Source organism: Oryctolagus cuniculus, chromosome 10 (genome assembly GCF_964237555.1).
Source record: "Oryctolagus cuniculus chromosome 10, mOryCun1.1, whole genome shotgun sequence".
Lineage (NCBI taxonomy): Eukaryota > Metazoa > Chordata > Mammalia > Lagomorpha > Leporidae > Oryctolagus > Oryctolagus cuniculus.
In genome coordinates this window covers 19,612,574-19,637,237 of record NC_091441.1, presented here as the reverse complement: position 1 = coordinate 19,637,237, position 24,664 = coordinate 19,612,574, and the positions used below count along the sequence as shown (strand labels likewise).

At 49.8% G+C, this 24,664-nt stretch overlaps 1 long non-coding RNA gene and 1 pseudogene across 1 annotated transcript; one reads left to right on the top strand and one right to left on the bottom strand.

Moving 5' to 3' along the window:
* Positions 1–731: 731 nt before the first annotated feature.
* LOC108177177 (guanine nucleotide-binding protein G(I)/G(S)/G(O) subunit gamma-5 pseudogene) lies at positions 732–1,360 on the bottom strand (annotated as a pseudogene).
* A 7,737-nt stretch (positions 1,361–9,097) lies between these two features.
* On the top strand, positions 9,098–24,037 carry LOC138844158 (uncharacterized). Its single transcript, XR_011379698.1, has 3 exons — positions 9,098–9,202; positions 13,350–13,438; positions 23,642–24,037. It is a non-coding gene; the product is annotated as an uncharacterized lncRNA (long non-coding RNA).
* The last annotated feature ends 627 nt before the right edge of the window (positions 24,038–24,664 follow it).

Sequence of the window (24,664 nt, the reverse complement as noted above, 5' to 3'; positions counted from 1 at the left end):
TACTACTTCTCCTTCTCCTTCTCCTCCTTCTTCTCCTTCTTTTTCCTCTTCCTCCTCTTCCTCTCCTCCTCTCCTCCTCCTTCTTTTAAATTTATTTACTTGAGAAGCAAAGTTACATAGAGAGAGGGAGAGACAGAGAGAAAGATCTACTATCTATCTGCTGATTCACTCCCCAGCGGCACAACAGCTGGAGCTGAGCTGATCTGGAGCCAGGAGCCTCCCCTGGGTCTCCCACAGGGAAGTAGGGCCCCAAACACTTGGGCCATCCTCCACTGCCTTCCCAGGCCACAAGCAGAGCTGGATTGGAAGAGGAGCAGCCAGGACATGAACCGGTGCTCATATGGGATGCCAGCACTGGAGGTGGAGGCTTAGCCTACAATCCACAGCGCCGGCCCCAAGTGGCTCCAGTTCTGATCCAGCTCCCTGCTAACGCACCTGGGAAGGCAGCAGAGGATGGCCGAAGTCCCTGGGCCTCTGCCACCCACATGGGAAACCCAGATGGAGTCCAGATTCCTGGTTTCAGCCTGGCCTAACCCTGGCTGTTGCAGCCATTTGGGAAGTAAACCAGCTAATGGAAGACACCACCGCGCCCCCCCCCCCCCCCCGCCTTTTAAATAAATAAATCCTGAAAGAGAGAGAGCAGTTGGGACTCAAACCAGCACTCTGCATGGGATGTGGTGACTTAACTCACTATGCCACAATGCCTGCCCCAGGTCTGTCATCTTTTTTTTTTTTTTTTGAAAATTTTTTATTGTATGCTGCTGCCAATGTATATAAAATAATTACCCTTGTGAAATAGAAATTCATGAAAATTCAGAGAGTAGATGTCAGGACTGACAAAAGTAGAAATTTGACTATCCTGGCACATGTGTTAAGGGAAGCGTTTGTACAGGCTTCAAATTTAGCTCTCTCTCTTGAATGAATGAATGAATGAATGCATATTCACCGGTTAATGAGAAGCGGTTCGGGAGCCCTCTGAAAGATTCCTTTGACTACAGAAAGGAGCAGCCTTCCCGGGGTCTGAAGGGCTTTGTGGTTGAAGGTACTCCAGTGGGTCGTGTGGAGCATTCTGCAGACAGAGCTGCTTCAAGTTCAAGTCTGCAGCTGCCTGGAGAAGCTTCACTCCGTGGAGGCCGGCCACCAGTCAGAGCTGCTGAACCACTTTCTTCATAGTGGCCACGCTGGAAGAACCAGACTTGGCACACGCGACACAGGGGGCCAATTCGTCCGTCGCAGGTCTGTGGGCCCAGAGTCCTTGAGGCCAGACCGGGGGCAGGCGGGGGAAGGGGCTCCGAACTTTGTGCAGCTTTGTCGTCTTGGTGGTCACCAAAGCTCCACACCCTGCGTGAGCACCCCGCCCTCACAGTTCTTCCCCACACAGCGAATTCTCTCTCCCTTCCTTCCCTTGTCTGTGGCTGGCTCAGGTCCTCATCACAATGGTCCTTACCTGGTTGTCCAGCTTTGAATCTCGCTTCCCTGGGCCTCACGGCTACACACTGCTCCTCTTCTCTCAAGAACGTGTCTGCGATGTCGGGCCCCTGGCCACAAGGACCGCTGACTTCTCACTGCAGGGGAATTCAGTTCACAATCACAAACTGACCCCAACCTACAGCTGGGTTAGTCTCCTACTGTCCCCATGTGTGACACTGGTGGTCATTGTTGGTGCATCCTCACATGTATTTCCATGTAGCACGCTTTTCCCTTCCTTGTGAAACTGCACATTCCATTCCTCAAGTCCAGATTCCAGCAGCACCTCGGCTGATCCCATGCCAACCTCTAGCCCACACGCTTGCAGCTCCCCGAGATGACCTTGGCGTAGTAGGAGGCTGTGCAGCATGGGCACGTACCATGGCACGGCCAACCCAGAGTTCTGAGTCACTGCCTGGCACACTCCCCTGCCACAAGGCCCCGCCTCCTTTTGTTTCGTGTGCCAGTACTCAGCACGGTGACTTGGGTGGGGAAACAGGAGATTCAGCTAGATGCTTGCTAAATTGAAGTGAATTGTTGAGAACACATTGCGGATCAAGTACCTGAATTTGAGATTATGAAAAAAAAAGAGAAGAGGAAATTGTGTTGGAGCAATGATAAATGTAATCTAATTCATATTTATGAACATGGAGATGCTGTCAGCATGAGAACAAGTGTAACAGATTAGCTGGGGAGAGATGTTGAGCCAGAAGTAATACCCTGTGCTCCTTGCCCCTTATTGGCATGACGCTTCCTATAGGTGTCCACCCTCATGTACCTGTCCCAAGGAAGAAAACACAAGGTATCGTCGAGGTTGAATTTCCTGACCCATGAGTTTTTCACTTCCACATCATCGTGGTGCAGGGGATCCTAACTATTTAAGAAAACAAAATATCCTGTACACATCTCTATGGTAGCCTTTGTCACTTTGGATTATTATTGTTATGGGTTAAAATTTCTCTCTCCCCATCGTGACTGAGCAGGGACACTGTGACTGTGTTCAGCAAACATTTTATTCAAGTATTGCAAGGATGCATGGATGCTTGGATGGGTGGGTGGGTGGATGGGAAACAGGTGACATAAAGTATTGTCTTTCTTTCCTTACCCGTAGTCAGCATGACAAGCTGCATTCCTAGGCTCAGTGGAAAGCACAGATGTGCCTGGAAACTGGTATTGGACCCATTTGCACAGCTGTCTCTCCTTGTACTGCAACATTGGCCCCTGAGGGTGGAAGTGAAGGGGGAGAAGGAGATGATTTTGCTGAAGAGCTTTTTTAAAATAGCATTTAAAATTAATTTATTTATTTGAAAGGCAGAGTTACACAGAGAGAAAAGAAGAGGCAGAGAGAGAGAGGTCTTCTATCTGCTGGTTCACTCCCCAATTGGCTGCAACAGCCAGAGCTATGCTGATCCGAAGCCAATAGCCAGGAACTTCTTCTGTGTCTCCCACGTGAGTGTAGGGGCCCAAGGACTTGGGCCATCTGCTTTCCCAGGCTACAGTAGAGAGCTGGATCAGAAGTGGAGCTGCAGTAACTCGAACCAGTGCCCATATGGAATGCCGGCACTGCAGGTGGCAGCTTTACCCACTACACCACAGCACCGGCCCCTGCTGAAGAGTTTTCCCTTGCTCTTTTCAAAGTAGCATTTGTGAAGATCCTTTCTAAACTTGTAGCTCACATATGTGGTTTTGAATAGGTAATATGTTTGTAAGACACAAAATCCAAGTGGTTGAAATGGTATAAAAATGAAAAGTTAAATCCAATCCCCATCACAACACAGCCTCTGGTTCTGTTTGCTTGGACACCCTTCCACACATAGTCTCAGCTTACAAAAGTGAGTGGACTGTTTTGTTTTGTTTTGTTTTGTTTTGTTTTGTTTTTTGGGCAAATGGAAGCATACCGTACACCAGCTTTTCTTACCGTTGGCTGCGCATTCAGATCACTTCAGGAAGTTTCTAGAAAATATAAATTAGTCTCTGGGTAAAGGGGTCCAGCTGTCAGTGTTTTTTTAATTTCCCCAGATGGGAACCTGGAGGTTAATACCTGGTCCCACATCAGAGTCCCTGAGTTCCATACCTGGCTCAAGCTCCAGATCCCAACTTTCTGCTAATGCTGAGCTGGGAGACAGCAGTGTTCACTCAAGTAGTTGGGCTCCTGCCACCCACACAAGAGAACTGGACTGAGTTCCTGGCTGCCTGCTTTGGCTTTGGCCTTGGCCAAGCCCCATCTGTTGAGGGTATTTGGGGAATGAACCAGTGGAGGGAGCTCTCTGTGTGTGGCTCTCTGTGTATGTCTCTCTCTCTCTATCTATCTCTCTTCCTCTCTTCCTCTCCCCCTCTCAAATGAATTTAAAAAAAATTAATTTCCTGGGGCCAGCCCCATGCACAGTGGGTTAAGCCGCTGTGTGCAGTGCCAGCATCTCATATGGGTGTAAATTCTAGTCCTGGCTGCTCCACTTCCAATCCAGCTCCCTGCTAATGCACTTGGAAAAACAGTAGAAGATGCCCAAGTCCCTGGGCCTCTGCACCCACATGGGAGGCTCGGAAGAAACTCCTGGCTCCAGCCCGTCCCAGTGCTGGCCATTGTGGTCCTTTGGGGAGTGAACCAGCAGATGGAAGATCTCTCTCTGTCTCTCTCTTCCTCTCTCCTTCTCTCTCTCACTGATTCTGTCTTTCAAATAAATGAATACATCTTTTTAAAATAACTAATTTCCCTGGGTGATTGCAGGGTGCATCCAGAGCCAGGAACCACTGCAGACACACTGTTCAGGTTATGTGGTTCCCTGATCTTAAAAAAAATTTGTCTCAGAGACCCTTCTGTATCAGGAAATAAGAACACCCTCCTTTTAACAGCTGCAAGTCATCCACTGGAAGGATAGACTGTGATGGCATTTGTGGACGTCACCCTGAGAAAATGATGCTACAACAAATCATCTTCATTTATAATTTTGTGCACATACATGAATATCTGCAGGATGAGGTCCTACAAACAAAGCACAGGAACACCTGTGCTTTTGCCATACATTTATAATTTTGTTATCTCGTTTTGACATCTACTTGTAATGTTGCTAAATATTTTAAGGTAGATATTGGATAAGTATCACTAGACTGCTTGAGGATTAAAAATATTTATTTGTTTAAAAGTTAGAATTACAGAGCCGGCGCCGTGGCTCAATAGGCTAATCCTCCACCTTGCGGCGCCGGCACACCGGGTTCTAGTCCCGGTTGGGGCGCCGGATTCTGTCCCGGTTGCCCCTCTTCCAGGCCAGCTCTCTGCTATGGCCAGGGAGTGCAGTGGAGGATGGCCCAGGTGCTTGGGCCCTGCACCCCATGGGAGACCAGGAAAAGCACCTGGCTCCTGGCTCCTGCCAGGATCAGCGCGGTGCGCCGGCTGCAGTGGCGGCCATTGGAGGGTGAACCAACGGCAAAGGAAGACCTTTCTCTCTGTCTCTCTCTCTCACTGTCCACTCTGCCTGTCAAAAAAAAAAAAAAAAAAAAAAAAAAAAAAAAAAAAAAAAAAAAAAGTTAGAATTACAGAGAGAAGGACGGACAGAGAGAGGTCTTCCATCTGCTGGTTCACTCCCCAGATGGCCACAACGACCAGTACTAAGCGAAGCTGAAGCCAGGAGCTTCATCCAGGTCTCCTGCGTGGGTGGCAGGGGCCCAAACACGTGGGCCATTTTCTGCCACTTTTCTCAAGCTGTTAATAAGGAGCTGAATCAGAAGTGGAACAGCAGGGACACGAACCAGCGCCCATATGGGACGCTGGCATTGCAGGTGGTGACTTTACCCACTGTGCCACAATGCCAGTCCCTGAGGTTTCGTTATAATCTAGGACCATGAAGTGTTTTTAGAGAAGAAAACATGATTTCATTGTTGTTTTTTTTTTTTTAAAGATTCATTTATTTGAAAGGCAGAGTGACAGAGAATGAGAAAGATCTTCCATCCAGTAGTTGACTCCCCAGATACCTGCAGCAGCCAAAGCCAGGAGCCAGGAACTCCACCCAGGTCTCCTGCGTGGGTAGCAGGGGCCCAAGCACTTGGGCCTTCCTCTGCTGCCTTCCCAGATGCATTAGCAGGGAGCTGGGTCAGAAACCGAGGAGCTGGGGCTCGAACCAGGCACTCCAACACGGGATGTGGGCATCCCCACAGTGGCCTCACCCGCCGCTTCACAACACCTGCTCCAATTGCATTTCAAAGACATTTTTGCTAGGACATCGAGCTTAGATTTCAGCGGTGACATGAGATTGCAGAAGTGGATCATCTGTCAGAGTTAGCATTGCCGGTGTCTTTCCTGACGGGGTAGCTGGCTGCTCAGTGTCTTGTTCTTTCTTGTCATTAAAGAGTTTTGTTCTCAGAAAGGAAGCAATCTGTGCCCTTTGATGTGGCTTAGAAGAAAGAGAGCAACACCACATTTGAGCGGCTTTGTGGAGCAGCATCCAACAGCGGCCTCTTAGAAGACAGATTCACAGAGCCCGGCCTGCAAGGAGAGACGTTTTCAGAGAACTTGGACACATTCTGACTCTGGAGACGTTCTCTCATTTAAGAAAACACAAAAGCAAAATCTTGGAAAAGGCAGGCGCAATTATTCTCGCTCTGATGGGAATAACTTTGCAACCCAAGTGAATTTTGACTTTGAGGCTATGCCAGAAGCTGAAGACAGTTAAACAAAACACAGGATGAGAAACACACTCTCATACAAAGGCGTGTGTTCCTGGGAGCACAGAACAGGCAGCCTTTTGGAAGTTGCCATATTTTTATATGATTGAACAGTCCACTCTGTAAACATTCAGCTCTCTCGCTTCCCTCCTCAATCGTCCTTTCGCCTCCCCCTGCTCCTCCAAGACGGAGACAGGCAGACGCAAGGCCAGGGTCATGGAGATACAGAGAGAAACAGAACAGATTTTCTTTTGGCTGCAACGTGTTTTTAAAAAACATCTGTGAGGATGCGCGGAGAGAAATGGACCGTAATAAAATAGATCATTTTCACAACGAATGAGTTTTATGGTCTTCCTATATGTCTTGGCGAAATGCAAGCATCAGCCTTTGAAGAGTCTGTCACTGGAGGTTCTTTGATAGAAAGCCATAGAAATTGACTCACACGCGTGAACCAAAAAGGGGTGTTTCAGTTATGCGGGGCAGCTCATGATTAAAAGCAGGAACCAAAACCACAGGGCAGAGGCTGTAAGAAGCTTCTGTTGAGACTCTTGCTATCAGATGATTGTTTCAAGTTCCCAAGAAAAATAATCAACTGCTCTTGCTACACCGCCTGGCATTGCTCGTGCGGTCAGGGGCTGAGTCTGATACCACCAAGGAGTGTGGGAAGTTGGAAGATGGGCCCGCAGGGCTGTAACAGTTATCCCTGACCCCCACCCACCCAGGAATTTCTGACCATGCCTGTTGGAGCTGACATAAAGAGAAATGCTGTATTGAGACGCTCATCACAGCTAGAACTTTGCTCTTCATGAACACGCGTGGAAACTGGATTAGGATTGGACAGAAATGTTTTCGAGAGTCTCTTAGAAGCCAGCACCGCGGCTCACTAGGCTAATCCTCTGCCTTGCGGCGCCGGCACACCGGGTTCTAGTCCCGGTCGGGGTGCCGGATTCTGTCCCGGTTGCCCCTCTTCCAGGCCAGCTCTCTGCTGTGGCCAGGGAGTGGTAGTGGAGGATGGCCCAAGTCCTTGGGCTCTGCACCCTATGGGAGACCAGGATAAGTACCTGGCTCCTGCCATCGGATCAGCGCGGTACGTCGGCCACAGTGCGCCGGCTGCGGCGGCCATTGGAGGGTGAACCAAAGGCAAAGGAAGACCTTTCTCTCTGTCTCTCTCTCTCACTGTCCACTCTGCCTGTCAAAAAAAAAAAAAAAAAGAGTCTCTTAGAAGACTGGGGAGTCTTGACCGTGTGCTGGTATCCTGGGCAATGCCTGTGGTCAGGCACGTAAAACTCGCACAGCAATTTCTGTGTACCCGCGTTCATAGCAGCACTGTGCACAGTGGCCAGAGGGTGGAGGCAACCAAGCAATGAGAGACTGGATAAACAGAGTGTGGCGTATACACATTATGGTTGTTAGCCTTAGAAAGGAAGGCAATTCTGACACATGCTACAGCACAGTTGAACCTTGAGGGCGTTATGCTGGGTGGAATCAGCCAGACACAGAAGGACAAACGTTGCATGATTGTACATCATGTGGTTATCTAAAACAGTCAAATTCAGAGAATCAAGGAGCAGAGCCACAGGACGTGGGGCACCAGGGAGCTGCTGTCTCATGGGCGCAGAGTTTTAGTTTCGCAAGATGTAAAAAGTCCTGGACATCGATGGTGGTCATGGTTGCACAAAAATAGGAATGCACTTAATGCTACTGGGCTGTATGCTGAAAATAGTACAAATAGCACATTTACCTAGAGCTGACCAAGTCTGATGGGAACAGTGTTGATAAGGAGGGTGGAGGAGCTGGCACTATGGCTTAGTGGGTAAAACCGCTGCCTGCAGGGCTGGCATCCCATGTGGGCACCGGTTGCAGTCCCGGCTGCTCCACTGTGGTCCAAGCTCTCTGCTTTGACCTGGGAAAGCAGTAGAAGGTAGTCCAAGTCCTTGGGCCCTTGCACCCTCATGGGAGACCTGTAAGAAACTCCTGACTCTGGCTTTGGATTAGTGCAGCTCTGGCCATTGCAGCGATGCGGGGAGTGAACCAGTGGATGGAAGATTCTCCCCTTCCCCCCTCCCCGCCTCTGCCTTTCAAATAAATAAATAAAGAAGGGTGGAAAAAAGAGAGGTGAATCCGCCTTCAGGCGAGGCTCCCTGCACCAGGACCTTCCACGGTGGGTGGGCTTGGCTGATCCCTACTCTCAGCCTCGGCCATTCTTTAATTTGTAGAACTAAAAGTTCCTGCGTCCCAAAGCCCACAGAGGCCTTCTGTTTCATACCTGCTCCGAGTCCGGCTGTCATCAGAACCCTTCCTGCGTTCACACAGGCCTTCCCTCGGCCACTCCGCGGAGCACAGGAAAAAAAGAAAGCCTTTATGACCAAGAGCACTATTTCATTTCCTATCCAGACACAACCCGTGAAAGGCCACCCACGGAGGCTCGTGCAGAGGCGCGCGAAGCTTCGCTGTGAACTGCAGGCACCATATTTCTACTTCCTCTGGGTCGGGAAAGCCAAGCAACAAAAGAGCAAGAAAGTAACGTGTATGACTTAAATATGTAACACCCGCTGGCTTTCATCTGGATGCTTTACAACTTGGGAAGCTGTGAGGTTATCCGTGGTCTTTCATGCGGCTGGTTCCAAAGCATTATTTATTACCCTTTCCAGACCGTGGCTTTCTGTGTCGCTCCATTGGTTCCCGTCGCTTGGCCCCTCTTCTGAACACATCTGCCCCTCCGCCCCCAAAGGCTCCGTCTAGAAAGTCTCCCTGGACCTCTTCAGGTGCCTTTGTCCGGTGAGCAGCCTTCACACTAGTTCTCTTTTTCTGCCCGTGGTACACAGGGCGTTGGTACAGCACCTGATGGTTATGTGAACATAGAACAAACGTGTGTCAGTCCTGTAGAGATCCCTGATGGCGCCGGAGGAGACTGGCGAGCAGGTGCACGTGGGCAGGCAGGGGTAGGTTTCCTAAGCACAGACAAAACTGGTTCACGCCAGTGACTGCAATAAAACTGTAACCTTTGGAGCCATCTTCACTACCCTGGCAAAGCTACCAGTCAACATTTCCCTGCAGAGAATGCGGGTCTTCCTCGAAGGTAAATAGCAAAGCAGATAAAAGTGCATCTCCTGGAGAATTAGGAGCTAATCCGTGGGTGGGCCATGGGCTGGACCGTGCTCCGGTAAGATCCCGAAAGCTCACATGGTGATCCGTTTGCCTTGTACACCAGTTTCTGGCTGATTTTTCTTGGCTAGGTCAATCATCCTATTTTATAAGAGGAAACAGAAGCTTGGAGAGATTAGTTTCCTTGTCTGTGATCACACGGCTGGTGGGGAGCCAAACTGGAACTTGAAACCCAGTCGGCTTGGCTGCAGTTCAGCACTTCTCCCAGTGCACGCTCCCGGGCCCTGGACGGGTGACCCCAGCAGGGAGGGGGAGCCTGCCGAGTGCCCACGGGGACCCAGGGGGGACAAGGGCCTACTCGCTGTCCTCACAGTCCCATGACCTAGCCAGCCACCTCCGCAGACCACTGGTAATGAGCAAACAGCTGAGACGCTCTGCAAGGGGTGGTCCTGGGGGCCCCTCTGAGTCTGCTCCGACTTGTTGGCCAGGTTATCACTTCTTTGCGAGCAGGTATGTGGGACTCACAGGTTAACCCGGTACGGGTTAGTTGGGTACCATCTGTGGCAGATCACATTTTCCATCGATAGCCACACCTACCTACTCAGTCCCCCGCGCATGCTCCTCCGACAAGGAGACTGCCACTTTCTGGGGAGGTTCCTCCTTCCCTTGTATCTGAGTGGCACCTTCCCTGACCAATGGAGCACAGCAGATGTGATGCACTGACTTCTGAGGCCAGGCAGTGACAAGATTAGAGTCCAGCTGGCTGGTCTCTCTCTCTCTTTCTCTCCCTCCCTCTCTCCTCCCTCCCTGCTTGCCCTTTGACCCTTTGTGAGGGAGCCCATGCTGCATGGAGAGACCACGTGGGCATGTGCTGCCCAACATCCCCCAGCCAGAGACTTGGGACTGACCGGCCCTTCAGATGACTTTGCCTTCTGATTTAGGGCCGGTCACTGTGGAGCTGACATCTAAGATCCCTGCTGCTGTGTTCCGACTTCCTGACACACAGAAACCGGGAGACGTGGCCGGTGGCTTTTATTCCTTTTTATGCTACTGTGTCATGAAGTCATTTCTTAGGCCATGATAGATCATGAATACACCAACTATGCTCCAGTCATGGCGGCATTACTAATTGTAACTCTCCTCTCTCTCTCTCTTTAATCCTTAAAAAAAGTTTTATTTTGTTTATTTGAAAGGCAGAGCTATAGAGAGAGAGAGGGAGAGAGAGAGATATTGATCTTCCATCCTCTGGTTCACTCCCCAAATAGCCTCAAGGCTGGGGCTGGGCTGGCGCCAGGAGCCTGGACTCCTTCTGGGTCTACTTTGTAGGGGGCAGGAGCCCGATTGCTTGCGCCGTCTTTCACGCCTTCCCAGATGCACTGGCAAGGGGCTGGATCAGAGCAGGGCAGCCAGGACATGGACTGGCTCTCGGATGCAGGATGCCAGCATCGTTACAAGCAGCGGCTTAACCCACGGCACCACAAAGCAGCCCCTAGTGTTCACTTTTCATCAGTAGTTGGACTAAACATCGTGGGCAGGGGGCCAGCATAACGGGTTAAGCTGCTGCCTGCGCTGCCCGCATCCCCTATGGGTGCCTGTTGGAGTCCCAGCCGCTCCACTTCTGATCCAGCTCCCTGCTAATGCTCCTGGGAAAGCAGTGGAAGACGGCTCAAGTGCTTGGGCCCCTGACCCACACAGGAGATCCGGCTTCAGTCTGGCCCAGCGCTGGCCATTGCAGCCATTTGGGGAATGAACCAACGAATGAAAGACATCTCTCTCTCTCTCTCTCTGACTCTGTCTTTCAAATAAATTTAAAGAGAAGGAGAGACAGAAAATGACAATATTATTCTTTAAAAATAAAAATTAGAGTCCTGCTTCTGCCATGTACCAGCATTGCAGTTTCCGAGTCTCAGTTTCCTCATCTGTAAAATGGGGTCATAATAGCTGCTGCCCCATGCGATTGTTCCGCAGATTCAGTGGGAAAATGCCCAGAAAGCCAGAGCACAGCACCACTCACACGGGGAGGCACGGGAGCCCTTCCCATGGCCATTGCCACCCTGGTTCCCGCTGGCGCTGTGGTATCGGCACAGAGGGACCTCTGTCCGCTCACCCAGCCGTGTCTCGGGCCAGGGGCGGGTGCTGCAGGGAGTGACCCATTCTTCGTGGACTTCTGGATCAGTGCTTGCAGGCATGACGATTGTTTGCATGGGTAAAATCAGGGCACAGACAAACAGGATCTCACAAATCGTGGTTTATTTCCAAGCCAAGAGATTGTTTCTTCTTTTTCGGCGTGATGAAACAGGGCAGATAGCAGGGCAGCCGGGGAATAGATGAGGTCCTTGAAGCGCACGGTGCGGGGCCTCCGGCCGGCAGTCCAGTCACCACAGTCCAGCCGTGCCGTGAGGACGGAAGCGGCCTCCGCTCGGAGTTTCCGGGTGCCTCTCTCCGTGAGGTTCCAGGATGTTCCCGGACAGTCCCAGACCAGCCGGCTTGACCCGCCCAGCCGGGTTCCCTAACGCGTGTGAGTGCCTCGATGCTAGGTGGACACACGTGGCCTTGCCAGGTCTCCCAAGTTCTGCACCTGTTCTGCACATGCAGACAGCAGGCTTCGGTGATGGTACTTCTTTTTCCCCGAGCCTCAGGGCTCCAAGCAGGGCTCGGCTCAGGCCTGGCTCCAGCCCTGTTCTCTGCGAGCCGAACAGGTTGTCTGCCTGCCTGGACGGCACTGCTGACCTTGGCGGGTGTGTGGCAAAGCACCGCTCCTGCTGATGGAAATCCCATGTGCTCCAGCTCTGCCTGCATTAATCATGGTTTTCTTTTATGGTGTTTTGACTGTGTGGGGGGCTTTCCAGACCCAGAGCCAGACGGCCTGTCTGCAGTTCACTAACTCCCACGGCTAATGACAACTTGTCTAGGAGCACACCTTGCCTATGGGAACCAATCGACCCTGAGTCTGTGGCCCCAGCCCCAGCATTACCCAGCTCTTACGCAAGCCGGGACATCCCCCCTATTAGATCACCTCAGGGCCAGGGCCCAGCCAGGCAGGAAAAGACCACCTGTTCAGCTCAGAGTCTGCCAGAATTATTTCAACTCTCTCACCTGAGACGGTCATTTAGCCTGGTGGTTAAAGACACTCACATCCCATATCAGAGTACCTGGGTTCAATACCCAGCTCCAACAATTGAGTCCAGCTTCCTGCTATATGCACTCTGGGAGGTGGTGGATGATGGCTCGAGTGACTGGGCTCCTGCCACCCACACGGGAGACCTAGACTGAGTTCCTGGCTTCTGGCTTTGGTGGTTGCGAGCATTTGGGGGAGTGAGCCAGCAAGTGGAAGATGTCTCTGTCTCTGTCCCTCTGTCTTCCAAATTAGTAAATAAACCTTTTAAGACAACAGCAAGAGGCAGGTGTTCGGGGCAGCTATTAAGGGGTTCCTTAGAACGGCCAGGTCCTATGTCAGAGTGTCCGGGTTCAAGTCCAGCTTTGTGCCAGTGGGCACTGTGGGAAGCAGTCATGATGGCGCCAGTGCTTGGAGGAAAGTCACATGGGAGATCTGGATGGAGTTGCTGGCTCCTAGCTTTGGCCTGGCTCAGCCTCAGCCATTGCAGGCATTTGGGGAGTGGACCAGTGGTTAGGAGCACGCTCGCTCTCGCTCGCTCTCTCGATCTCTCTCTGCCTCCTAAGCAAATAAAATTAAATAAATAAACTACCTGGCTAGCGCCGTGGCTCACTAGGCTAATCCTCTGCCTGTGGCGCCAGCACACCGGGTTCTAGTCCCAGTCGGGGCGCCGGATTCTGTCCCAGTTGCCCCTCTTCCAGACCAGCTCTCTGCTGTAGCCCAGGAGTGCAGTGGAGGATGGCCCAAGTGCTTGGGCCCTGCACCCGCATGGGAGACCAGGAGAAGCACCTGGCTCCTGCCTTCGGATCAGCGCGGTGCGCCAGCCACAGCGCACCGGCCACAGCAGCCATTGGAGGGTGAACCAATGGAAAAGAAAGACCTTTCTCTCTGTCTCTCTCTCTCACTGTCCACTCTGCCTGTCAAAAAAAAAAAAAAAAAAAGAAACAAACAAGCAAGCAAACTACCCAACGATGTGGTACGCTGCCTTGCCTTTTCTTGCCCACAGTGAAGGTGCTGGCCTCCGCTTCCCCGTCTGCCTCCTGACAAGCGCCGGGTGTGGCTCCTGTGGCATGGGTGCCCCTTCTCTCAGGACAGGTGAGTAATGAAACTCTTCTTTCGAAGGCCTAGCCTTTCTGTGTCATCACTCCGTCATCTCCATAAATTACAACCCTCTGGGGACTAACTGGAAAACACCAGATGCCCTGACCTCATCCAGGGCAGAACGGACTTGGGAGGCTTCCGGCAGAACAGAGTCCGCGCCTCCCACGTCGCCTTCTGGATTCTGTCGTAGGAATATTTTCATAGTTAGATGCCCAGGTTTCTCAGCTGCAGTGAGGCTTGCCAACTGTGGATTCCGATAGAAGGGGTTAAAATCCATGTTTAATACAACACTGCACCCATCCGAGTATTTCCTCCTCTCTGTCTCAGCTCCTTCAACCTCTTCTTGTTGATGGGATCACGTGGCTGCCTAAGTTCAGAGAACCCCAAGAGCATGTGATGAGACAAAGATGCCTAGTTTCCAGCAATATTTGCTTTCCCTGAGTCTCCTAGTAATAAAAATCTTAGCGGAGCCTGTGACCACCTGGAGTAGAGAGTCTATTTGCTGAGTTCCGTTGTGGCCAAGTGTGTCCCAGCAGCTGTGTCCAGCCAAGCAAAGTTTGTGTGGTCGCACCCTCTTTCTTCCTTCTTCTTCCACGTCCCCTCTTGCATCCCGAGTCTGCGAATGTGATTGCATCCACGTCGGGCCGGCAGCACCAGTCCCAGGAGACTTCTTGGAGCGGATTGCTCGTTCCTTCTTCGATTTGTCTGTCTTGTTAATTCGGAGCTTTCTGTCACTCATAGCCAAGCCAAAGCGTGACTGATTTAGCAGCAAGCAGTCTAAGTGAGCTTAGACCAAGGAAGTGGCATTTAGTGACAAAATGAAAGGCTGCATGACTTAGCTGAGGTGCCATTCCCTGGGCAGGAGCGGCGGTAATAATAACGGCTCACTGTTTATGGTGCTTTCTAATCTCAACGCACTCTCAAATGCATTTTCTCTTTTGATCCCTGTAAAAACCACCTGGGCGGGAGAAATCAAAGGGCCGTAGCGGTTGCCTCTCAGCCTCTCGGGGCCCTGCGGCACGGGTTTTCCTGCCATCCCTCACCACCTGGTCAGTGACATAGGTCACTATATTTAGGCCCTATATAGGCCCTATATTTAGTGCCCAATAAACTTTACAATGAAGATGTCAAAGCTCAGGGGGCCTGAATCTCACCCTTCCCAAGTTCGTATTTGGAAGCCCTGACCCCTCGCTGTGACTGTACCAGGAGACAAGGCTGTAAGGAAGACACAAAGAAGGTTAAATGAGGTCACAGGGCGGAGCCCTAATTCAGAACAACAATGTTGTTCTTAGAAGAAGAGGAAGAGACTCTGGGGATGGGCACACAGGGAGAAAAGGCCAGGCCATCTGCAAGCTAAGGAGAGGGGCCTCAGGGAACCCGCACCTGCTCGCACCTGCATCTTGGACTTCTGGCTCCAGAACTGTGCGAATTCACGGATGGTGCTCGAGCCACCTGTGCCATATTTTGCATTGCTGCTAAGCCGGCTAGCACAAGAACTCAGTGTTGCTCCCAAAGTGAGAGAAGATGAAGGTCTAGTCTCCCCAGTCCAGGTCTTTCCAGTGACCAGTGTGTACCTACACAGTGTCCATGACACCCAGGTCCCAGTGACCCTGTAAGATGGGTCTCCCACCAGTCCCAAAGTCCATGTCCATGTCCATGTCCATGTCCAACGTTGGGGACCTAAGTTGCCAGGAAGCTGGATCAGAAGGGGAGCCAGGACTCGAACTCAGGCACTCTGATATGGTTGTAGGCCTTGCAGGTGTGCTACAGGCCTGGGCCCCCAGATTGTTTCAAGGCAAAACAGAGACAAATTTTATTTCATCTGCAAATATTTGAGCATGCATCCCTTGAAGATAAGGGTAATTCTTGTAACCCTTTGTTTCCATCCTCCAGCCCCCATAGCGAATGAGCTCTGTAAAGGTGAAGATTTAACCTGTTCTTTGTCTTCCCAGAGCCATAGCCAGGGCTGACCTCATGACATGCAACCTGTGCATTGCACAGGGCTGTCTTTGGAAGAAGAGTCCCCTCCTTGGTTTAGGGCTCTGTGGTCATCATATTGAATCTTGACTTCAGAAAAAGAGCCCTGCATTTGCATTTTGCACTGGACCCTACAAACTAAATAACCAATCCCGACCACAGTTTAACCAAGCAATAAGTAGTTGATGATTAAAGAGAGACACACAGTGCTAGGCTCTCTCTGCAGGGAATTAGCACACTTGGGATCTGTACCCTAATCAGCTTCTCTTCCGGCATTCTCAAGCTCAGGGGTTGGCACCGCTGCCTTTCTAGCTGTGCAAGTCTCAGTCTCAGATACCATCTTTGCTCCCCCCTCTCCCTCCTCTTGAGAAATTCTGTGCAGAATGGAGGGGAAGGCAGAGCTGGTTTGGAGCTGCGGTTGTGTAGGAAGCATAGCGCTTGCATAGGTTTCTATTTATTTGGGTGGCCTAGGGGGCGGTGTGTTCGTTCTGGGTTCCCCCGGGGAATTGGTGGCTTATTAGGGAGGTGATTCCAGGGAGCAGACTGAGAGAGAAGAGGGAAGTGAGAGGGAAGGTGATGGAGTTTAGCTGGTGGTGGAGATGGTGTTGGGGGGTGGGGGGTGCTGATGGGTAAGTTAGCCCTACACAGCTGGATGGATCCTGTTGGGACCCTGGTAGAGACGGTGGAGCACACACGTGGGATTGGCCCACTGCGAGTACAGAAGCTGTATTTGCCCACCAGCTCCTGAGCCAGCCCTCCGCTCTTTGCTCACTGCCCGCCGCTCAGTCTTCACTTCCTCGGGGATGCTTTAGTGACGTCAGCTCTCCTGCGGGGGTCTGAATGTCCCTGCAGCCCACGTGCTGAAACTCAGCTGCCTCCGTACGCATGTCGGGAAGTGGGGCGTTGACGGGGTGATCAGATCATGGGGTCACTCTCTCAGAAGCAGATTAAGGCCCTAATTGTGGGAGAGACCTTGGAATGGAAGCCAGCTCTCTGGTTATGTGACACCCTCCGGCAGATCGTCACCTTGCAGGAAGCCCCTCACCAGACCCGGGCACCTTGATACTGCACTTCCCAGCATCCAGAACTGCAGGGAAAACATTTCTTTATAAATCGCTCCTTCTGTGGGGTTCTCTTATAGCAACGCAAGGTGGAGGAAGACGTCCCCTGTCTGTTTCTCATGGCACCCGTGGACTCCACCCGTTAGCACGTACCACAGTCGGAACATTACCTTCACTCTACCTGTAACTGTCCATCTCCCCCATGAAGGCAGGTGCTCTTTTTCTTTTCTCACCATTATTCCCCCATTGTGAGCTCAGGTCCTATCTGGCACACAGTAGGTGCTCAGATTCACTTGTGGAATGAATTTGAAGATAATACTTGGTCTAAAGGATGTTTAAAAGAAAGGAACTAGGGGGCCGGCACTGTGGTGCAGCAGGTTGAAGCCCCGATCTGAAGTGCTGGCATCCCATATGGGCGCTGGTTCTAGTCCTGGCTGCTCCTCTTCTGATCCAGCTCTCTGCTGGTGGCCTGGGAAAGCAGTAGAAGATGGCCTAAGTGCTTGGGTCCCTGCACCCACATGGGAGACCTGGAAGAAGCTCCTGGCTCCTGGCTTCAGGTCAGCTCAGCTCTGGCTGTTGTGGCCACTTAGGGAGTGAACCGGCAGATGGATAGGCCTCTCTCTCTCTGTCACTGCCTCTCTCTGTAGCTCTGTCTTTCAAATATATAAAAATTAAATTAAAAGGAATGAACTGGGTGGCAAAACTTAACAAAATACTGTTGATAAAGCCAGAAACATTAGCACAAAGAAACAGGTATATCTTATGGGTACGTATTGCTTATAATTAAAAAGGAGAGAACGATCCAACGTGGGAAGCAGGATACACAGCAGACTCATAGAATGGTAGATATCCTAAACAGCACTCTGGCCTCAGAATCAGCCCTTAAGGCATTCGGATCCGGCTAAAAAGCCCTTGAGAGTATTTCAGGCATGGAAAGCCAAGACACTGTGGCAAAAAACAAACAAAACAAAAAGACCTAAATGAAAGATCTCTGTGAGTGAGATCCCAGCAGAAAGAACGGGCCATCAAAGAAGGAGGTAGCTTTCTCTGAAGGGAGAGAGAACGTCCACTTTGATTGTGACCTTGTCTAAATAAGATCAGAGTTGGCAAACTCAAAAGGCTTCCATAGCCTTGGCAACTCGTGATAAGAGCCTCAGGTGATTACTGACGCCATAAACAAGAGTGTCAATTGTTAAATCAACAGCAGGAGTCACTGTGCACTTACTCCCCATGTAGGATCTCTATCCTTAATGTGTTATACTATGTGAATTAATGGTATAACTAGTACTCAAACAGTACTTTCTACTTTGTGTTTCTGTGTGGAAGCAAACTATTGAAATCTTTACTTAGTATATACTAAATTGATCTTCTGTATATAAAGATAATTGAAAATTAATCTTGACATGAATGGGATGGGAGAGGAAGCGGGAGATGGGATGGTTGCAGGAGGGAGGGAGGTTATGGGGGGAAAAAGCCACTGTAATCCAAGAGCTGTACTTTGGAAATTTATATTTATTAAATAAAAGTTTAAAAAGGACTAAAAAAAAAGAAAGAAAATTTTAAACACATTCTAAAATTCTAGAAAAATGAGAGTGGCTGAGCAAATGACATTTTATTCATACTGTGTGTACTTTGTACCCACGATAAAATGACATAGAAATGTGTCACTGGGGGCAGGCGTTTGGTACAGTGGCTATGTAGCTTCTTGGGACTTCTGTATCCTATACGAGAGTGCCTGGCTTCAAATTCCAGCTTCCTGCTGGTGTGCACCCTGGGAAGAAGCAGGTATGGCTCCAGTGGCTGGGCCCCAGACACTCACGTGGAAGACCTGGATTAAGTTCTGAGCTTCTGGGTTCAGCCTAGCCCAGCCCTGGCTGTTACAGGCATTTGGAGAGTGAGCCAGTGAATGGAAGATCTGTCTGTGTGTCTGTTTCTCTCTGCCTTTCAAATACAGAAAAATAAAACATTTTAAAACAGAAAAATGTGACCAGTGTTATGGCATAGTAAGTAAAGCCATTGCCTGTGACACTGGTATCCGATATGGGTGTCAATTCAAGTCCTGGCTGCTCCACTTCCAATCCAGCTCCCTGCTAATGGGCCTGGGAAAGCAGTGAAAGATGGCCCAGGTACTTGGGCCCCCACACCCACATGGGAGACCCAGAGAAAGCTCCTGGCTCCTGGCTTTGGATTGGTCCAACCCTGGCCCGTGCAGCCATCTGGGGAACAAACCAGCTGATGAAAGATCTTAATCTCTCTCTCTCTCTGTAACTCTGCCTTTCAAATAAATAACATTAGTCTTTAAAAAAAAAAAAAAACAGCAGTGGTCACATCAGGAGAATGGGATTAGGGTGGTAGTGAGGGCCGTCGTGCCCTTCTGTGATTTGTGGTGGTTTCTATGTAGGAATGGTGACCTGCTGCTGACGAGGTGTTTGGGAAGTCAGATGGCAGATTTACGGAGAGCGTTTCTCTGCCTAGGACAACAGCCTGTTCCTCACTTGTCAAAACCTCCCCTGTGATCCAGTGACAAGGTTGTTGGCCGTGTACCCACCAAGATGGGAGAAACAGCCATGTTTCAAAATCCTTTATCCCCCGAAAGGGCGCTGGGGCCTTCCAATATCCATTTCCTCTCATTAGAAAGAAAGCGGGCCCAGAGACCCTTCAGACTGGTTCAGTAATCAGTATATTAATGTACTATATTTTCAAAAAATGGGCAACACTGAATTTTCATTAGCATTTAAATGACAAGAAGAGTGACATCTGTTTAATAGAGGCAATGAGTTAGCGTCTACAAAACATGACCATGGAGGCTGGCGCCGTGGAGTAGCAGGTAAAGCCACTGCCTGCGGTGCTGGCATCCCATATGGGCACTGGTTCGAGTCCTGGCTGCTCCACTTCCGATCCAGCTCTCTGCTGTGGCCTGGGAAAGCAGTAGAAGATGGCCCAAGTCCTTGGGTCCCTGCACCCGTGTGGGAGACCCGGAAGAAGCTCCTGACTCTTGGCTTCATTCAGATCTGTGCAGCTCTAGCCATTGCAGCCATCTGGGGAATGAACCAGTGGATGGAAGACCTCTCTCTCTCTCTCTCTCTCTCTGCCTCTGCCTCTGCCTCTCTGTAACTCTGCCTTTCAAATAAATAAATAAATCTTAAAAAAAAAAAAAAAGAGGTTTGACCATGGGAGGCCCAGAGCCATGGTGCTTTTGTATATATCATTGACTTCACATCAGTCCTGTTGGGTATCACTAGTGTCTTTTTTTTAATATTTTATTTATTTGAATTTTATTTATTTATTTATTTGAGTTACAGAGAGAGAAAAGGAGGGACAGATAGGTCTTCCATCCACTGATTCACTCCCTAAATGGCCACAATGTTCGGAGCTGGGCCGATCTGTAGCCAGGAGCCAGGAGCTTCTTCTGGGTCTCCCACATGGGTGCAGGGGCCCAAGCACTTGGACCATCTTCCACTGCCTTCCTAGGTGCATTAATAGAGCTGGATCAGAAGAGGAGCCCACGTGAGATGCAGGAGCCACAGGCAGCAGCTTAGCCCACTAAACCACAGCGGTGGCTCCACTAAGATAAGGAACGGAAGGTTTAGAGATGTTAACGACCTGCCCATGGCCACTGAGAAAGTGGCCTAGACAGAAACTGAATTTGAGTGTTGAATAATTTTAGTGTTGAGGAGGCAGGAGCTGGGGGAAGAGAAACAGAGCAAAGTAGGACTGAGAAGTCACAGAAGCCAAGGAGAGAGAGGCAAGGTGGAATGACCAAAGAATAATTTCTTTGTTTTGGGAAATTCAGAAATAATATCTTTTAGTGTCCCTCAAAGATGGTTTAAAGTTGAGAAAAGGGGCCAGCGTTGTGAAACAGCAGGTCAAGCTACTGCCTGCTAAGCCCATGTCCTGTAGGTGCCAGTTCAAGTCCTGGCTGCTCTTTTTCTGATCCAGCTCCCTGCTAATGTACCTGGGAAAGCAGCAGAGGATGGCCTGAGTGCTTGGGGCCCTGCCCACACTGGAGACCTTGATGGAGTTCCAGGCTCCTGGCTTTGTTTGACCTGGCCCAGCTTCAGCTGTTGTGGCCACTTGGGATGTGAACCAGCCAATAGAAAGAGCCCTCTCTCTCTCTCTCTCCCTCTCTGTATCTCTCTCTCTTTCAAATAAATAAAATAACTTTCAAAAAAAAAGTACAAGGATTTTGTCAAGTGACAAATTAGCTGTGGTGGAGGAGGGAGAGTGTAGACACGCGGAGCAGGTAGCTCACCAAGTCCATAAAACAGCCGCCTGCGCTAAGCCAGCAGACCCGTGAGTGGCTGCCGCGTCCCAGGACCGAGGGCGCTCCCCTCACCTTCCAGCAGGTTGCTACACTCAGTGTGTGGAGTGTACTCAGTGGCGTCTTCAGAGTCTTTGGATTATTTGCATACATAGAGAATGAACGTTTAGATCTGATGTGGTAAAGACTTATTTGAAAGACACTACAGACCGAGGGAGAGGCAGAGAAAGAGAACTCTTTCATCCGCTGGTTCACTCCCTACATGGCCACAGCTGCCAGGGCTGAGCCAGCCTGAACCCAAGAACCAGGAGCTTCATTCAGGTGGTGCAGGGGCCCAAACACTTGATCCATCCTCCACTGCTTTTCCCAGGCCGTTGGCAGGGAGCTGGATCAGGAAGTAGAGCAGCCAGGACTCAAACCGGTGTCCACATAGGATGCCGGTGTTGCAGGCAGCGGCTTCTCCTGCTGTGCTATGATGCCAGCCCAGGTCTGATGTTTTTTAACGTACTCTACAAATATCAACTCAAACAAGAGGCAATTCAAGGCATCTCATTTCCTGGGATATTACTGTTGTTTTTGCCAGGTTAAATTCGGTGTTCAACTGTCTGACTCACAATACCACTAGAAGTCTTAAATCGTACGACACATTGTATCGACAGCTATGTAAAGTCTTCATCAGGCACTTTTGAAATCACATATTTTGGGAGGAACTTAGTACTTCCCAGCTAATGTGGAAGTGCGGAGGAAGCCACAGGCTAGAATCACAGACAGGGGTCCACACCTGCCGATTTTGCGCCATCAGTGTGATCGGGAGTGGGTGTGGTAGACACCCACACTGCCACATGCCTGCTTAGCGTTGGCTTTGCTAAACAACCAAAAGCGGAGGCAGGTTCACCATGGCACAGCTAATTAATCCTTCCCAACCTCTCTGGCAGGCACGGTTGGCTGTGTTAGACCATTCAGGACAGCGAGAGCTGAGCAGAGCCCTGCTGGGAGATTTCTGGGAAAGCTTTTTGTGTCCTGACAAAGGGATGGCAGAAGCAGACCAACCCTTGCCCTTACTCCTTGCTCCAGTGGGGATGCGATGTGTGCGCTGCTGCAGTGGCTAAACTTGCAATCCTGAACCCGGTCACAGGAGAGGGAAGGCAGCCAGGCAGGACTGACAGGTCTCTATGCCTCAGTGAGCAACTGTGTCAAAACCAGTCAGCTCCACCTTCCCTGCCCCCAACGTTTTACGAAAAATTGTAAACATACCAAGAAGGTGAAAGAATAGTACCGTAAATACGCAGCACCTAAATTCTATAAATGATTTTATTGTATGTGCCTTATCTCATGTCTAGCCGCCTAAATATCCCTGTAACCAACCATAAATCATCTTCTTAAAAATGCATTTCTAATTAAAGAACAGTTTACTATTACACTATTACACATTTCAGTATGAATATCATTAAATATACAGTGTTCTTATCATCCTTTTTAACAGAAAATTTTTGTTGAGATATTGAGGATTCATACAGAGCTGTAAGAAACAGAGCTTCCTTGTGTGGTTTATCCAGTTCTCCCGAGTGGTAACTATTTGCAAAACTACAGTACACTATCGCAGCCAAGATGTTCGCAGTGATACAAGCCACTGATCTCGCTCGGGTTTCCCCAGTTTTGTTTGAACTCATGTGTGTGTGTGAGTGCACATGTGTGCATCAAGTTTTATAGTTTTGTTGATAGGTTGATTCATATATGGCCACCACAGTCAAAATAACAGTTTCTGTTTCTAATTCATCTTCTGTAGGAGACAGGATAAACTGTGGTACACCCAGAGACTGGAATATTATTCAGCTCTAAACAGAAATGCGCTCTCGAGTCATGAAAAGACGTGGAGGGAAGGTAGCGCATATTAGTGAATGAAAGAAATCAGTTTGGGAAGGCTACATATTGACTGATTCAACTCTTGGATATGCTGGAAAAGCCAAACTATGGAGACTTAAGTAAAAGACCAGTGGTGGCCAGGGGTTAAGGGAGAGGGAAGGTTGTATAGGCAGAGAAGGGAGGATTTGCAGGGCAGTGGAACGACTCTGCAGGATTCCACTGTGGTGGGTCCGTGAGTCCCAATTCAGGGACAGCACCATTAATGAGCCCTGATGTGATCGATGGATTTGGGGTAACAATGATGTGTCAATGTAGGATCATCTATCTATCTATCTATCTATCTATCTATATATATATATATCCAGAGGGGGCTGTTGACAACGGGGGAGGGGGCGTATGAGACATCTCTGTACCTTCTTCCAAATTTTGCTGTGAATCTGAAACAGTTCTAAAAGATAAACAGTTGAAAGGCTTTTTCAGTGGCTGGCATTGTGGTGCAGTGGATTAAGCCGCCATCTGCAGTGCTGAAATCCTTTATGGGTGCCTGTTCGAATCCCGGCTGCTCCACTTCCAAGTCAGCTCCCTGCTAACATGCCTGGGAAAGCAGTGGAGGATGGCTTGGGGGCTTGGGCCCCTGCCGGTGGTGTCAAGGATCTGGATGGTGCTTTGGGCTCCTGGCTTCATTGTGGCCCAGCCCCAGTCATTGTAGTCCTTTGGAGAGTGATGGAAGATCTCTCTCTGTCTCTCTCTCTGTTACTCTTTCAAATAAATAAATACATCTTTGAAAAAATGACATACAGTGAAATGTAGAGATCTTGCGTGCAGCACTCAGCGTTTTGAGACGCGCACCCCCTGTGGAATCCATGTCCCTGTCAAGATATGGAACATTCCCACACCTCCTAGAAGTTTCCCTCACGCCTCTTCCCAGTCAGGGGTCGCCACTGTTCCGATTTTTCTCCCCACCATAGATTAGCTTTGCCTGTTCTAAGCCTTCCTACAAATGAGTTCTAACAGAAAGTATTCTTTTGTGCAAAGCTTCTTTTACTCAGGAAAAATGTTTTTGAAAAACATGGGGCCAGCGCTGTGGCACAGTGGATTAAAGCCCTGGCCTGAAGCACCAGCATCCCATATGGGCGCCAGTTCGAGACCTGGCTGCTTCACTTCCAATCCAGCTCTCTGCTATGGCCTGGGAAAGCAGTAGAAGATGGCCCCTGCACCTACGTGGGAGACCCGGAAGAAGCTCCTGGCTCCTGGCTTTGGATCAGAACAGCTCCAGTTGTTGCAGCCTGTTGGGGAGTGAACCAGCGGATGGAAGACCTCTCTCTCTCTCTCTCTCTTTCTCTGCTTCTCCTCTCTCTGTGTAACTCTGACTTTCAAATAAATAAATAAATAAATCTTTAAAACAAAAAAAGAAAAGCAGACCACCGATAATGTCGTGTGTACCTGTCATTTATTCCTTTTTGTTGGTGAGTAGTATTCCATTTGACAAGTACCGTGGTTTGCTTATCCATTCTCTTGGTGATAGACATTTGGACCATGTCCAGGTTTTAGATTATAAATAAAGCTGCTGTGAACATTAGGGTATAAGTCTTTTTTTTTCTCTTTTAATTGATTCAGCTATTTTGAAAGTCCAAAGACAAAGAGAGAATCTTCCATCTGCTTGTTCATTCCCCCAGATGGCTGCAATGGCCAGGGTAGGGCCAGGAGCTTCTTTCTTCCGTGTGTGTGCAGGGACCTAAACACTTGGACCATCTTTCACTGCTTTCCTAGGCCATTAGCAGGGAGCTGGATCTGAAATGGAGCAGTGGGGATATGAACTAATGACCACATGGGATGGTGGCAATGCAGGCAAGAGGGTTACCCGATAAGCCACAATGCCATCCCCCAAGTCTTTTGAGATATTTATTTTCCTGGTTAGCTATCCCTCTCTGGCCGGTGCTTTGGCTCACTAGGCTAATCCTCCACCTGCGGCACACCGGGTTCTAGTCCTGGTCGGGGTGCCGGATTCTGTCCCGTCGCTCCTCTTCCAGGCCAGTTCTCTGCTGTGGCCTGGGAGTG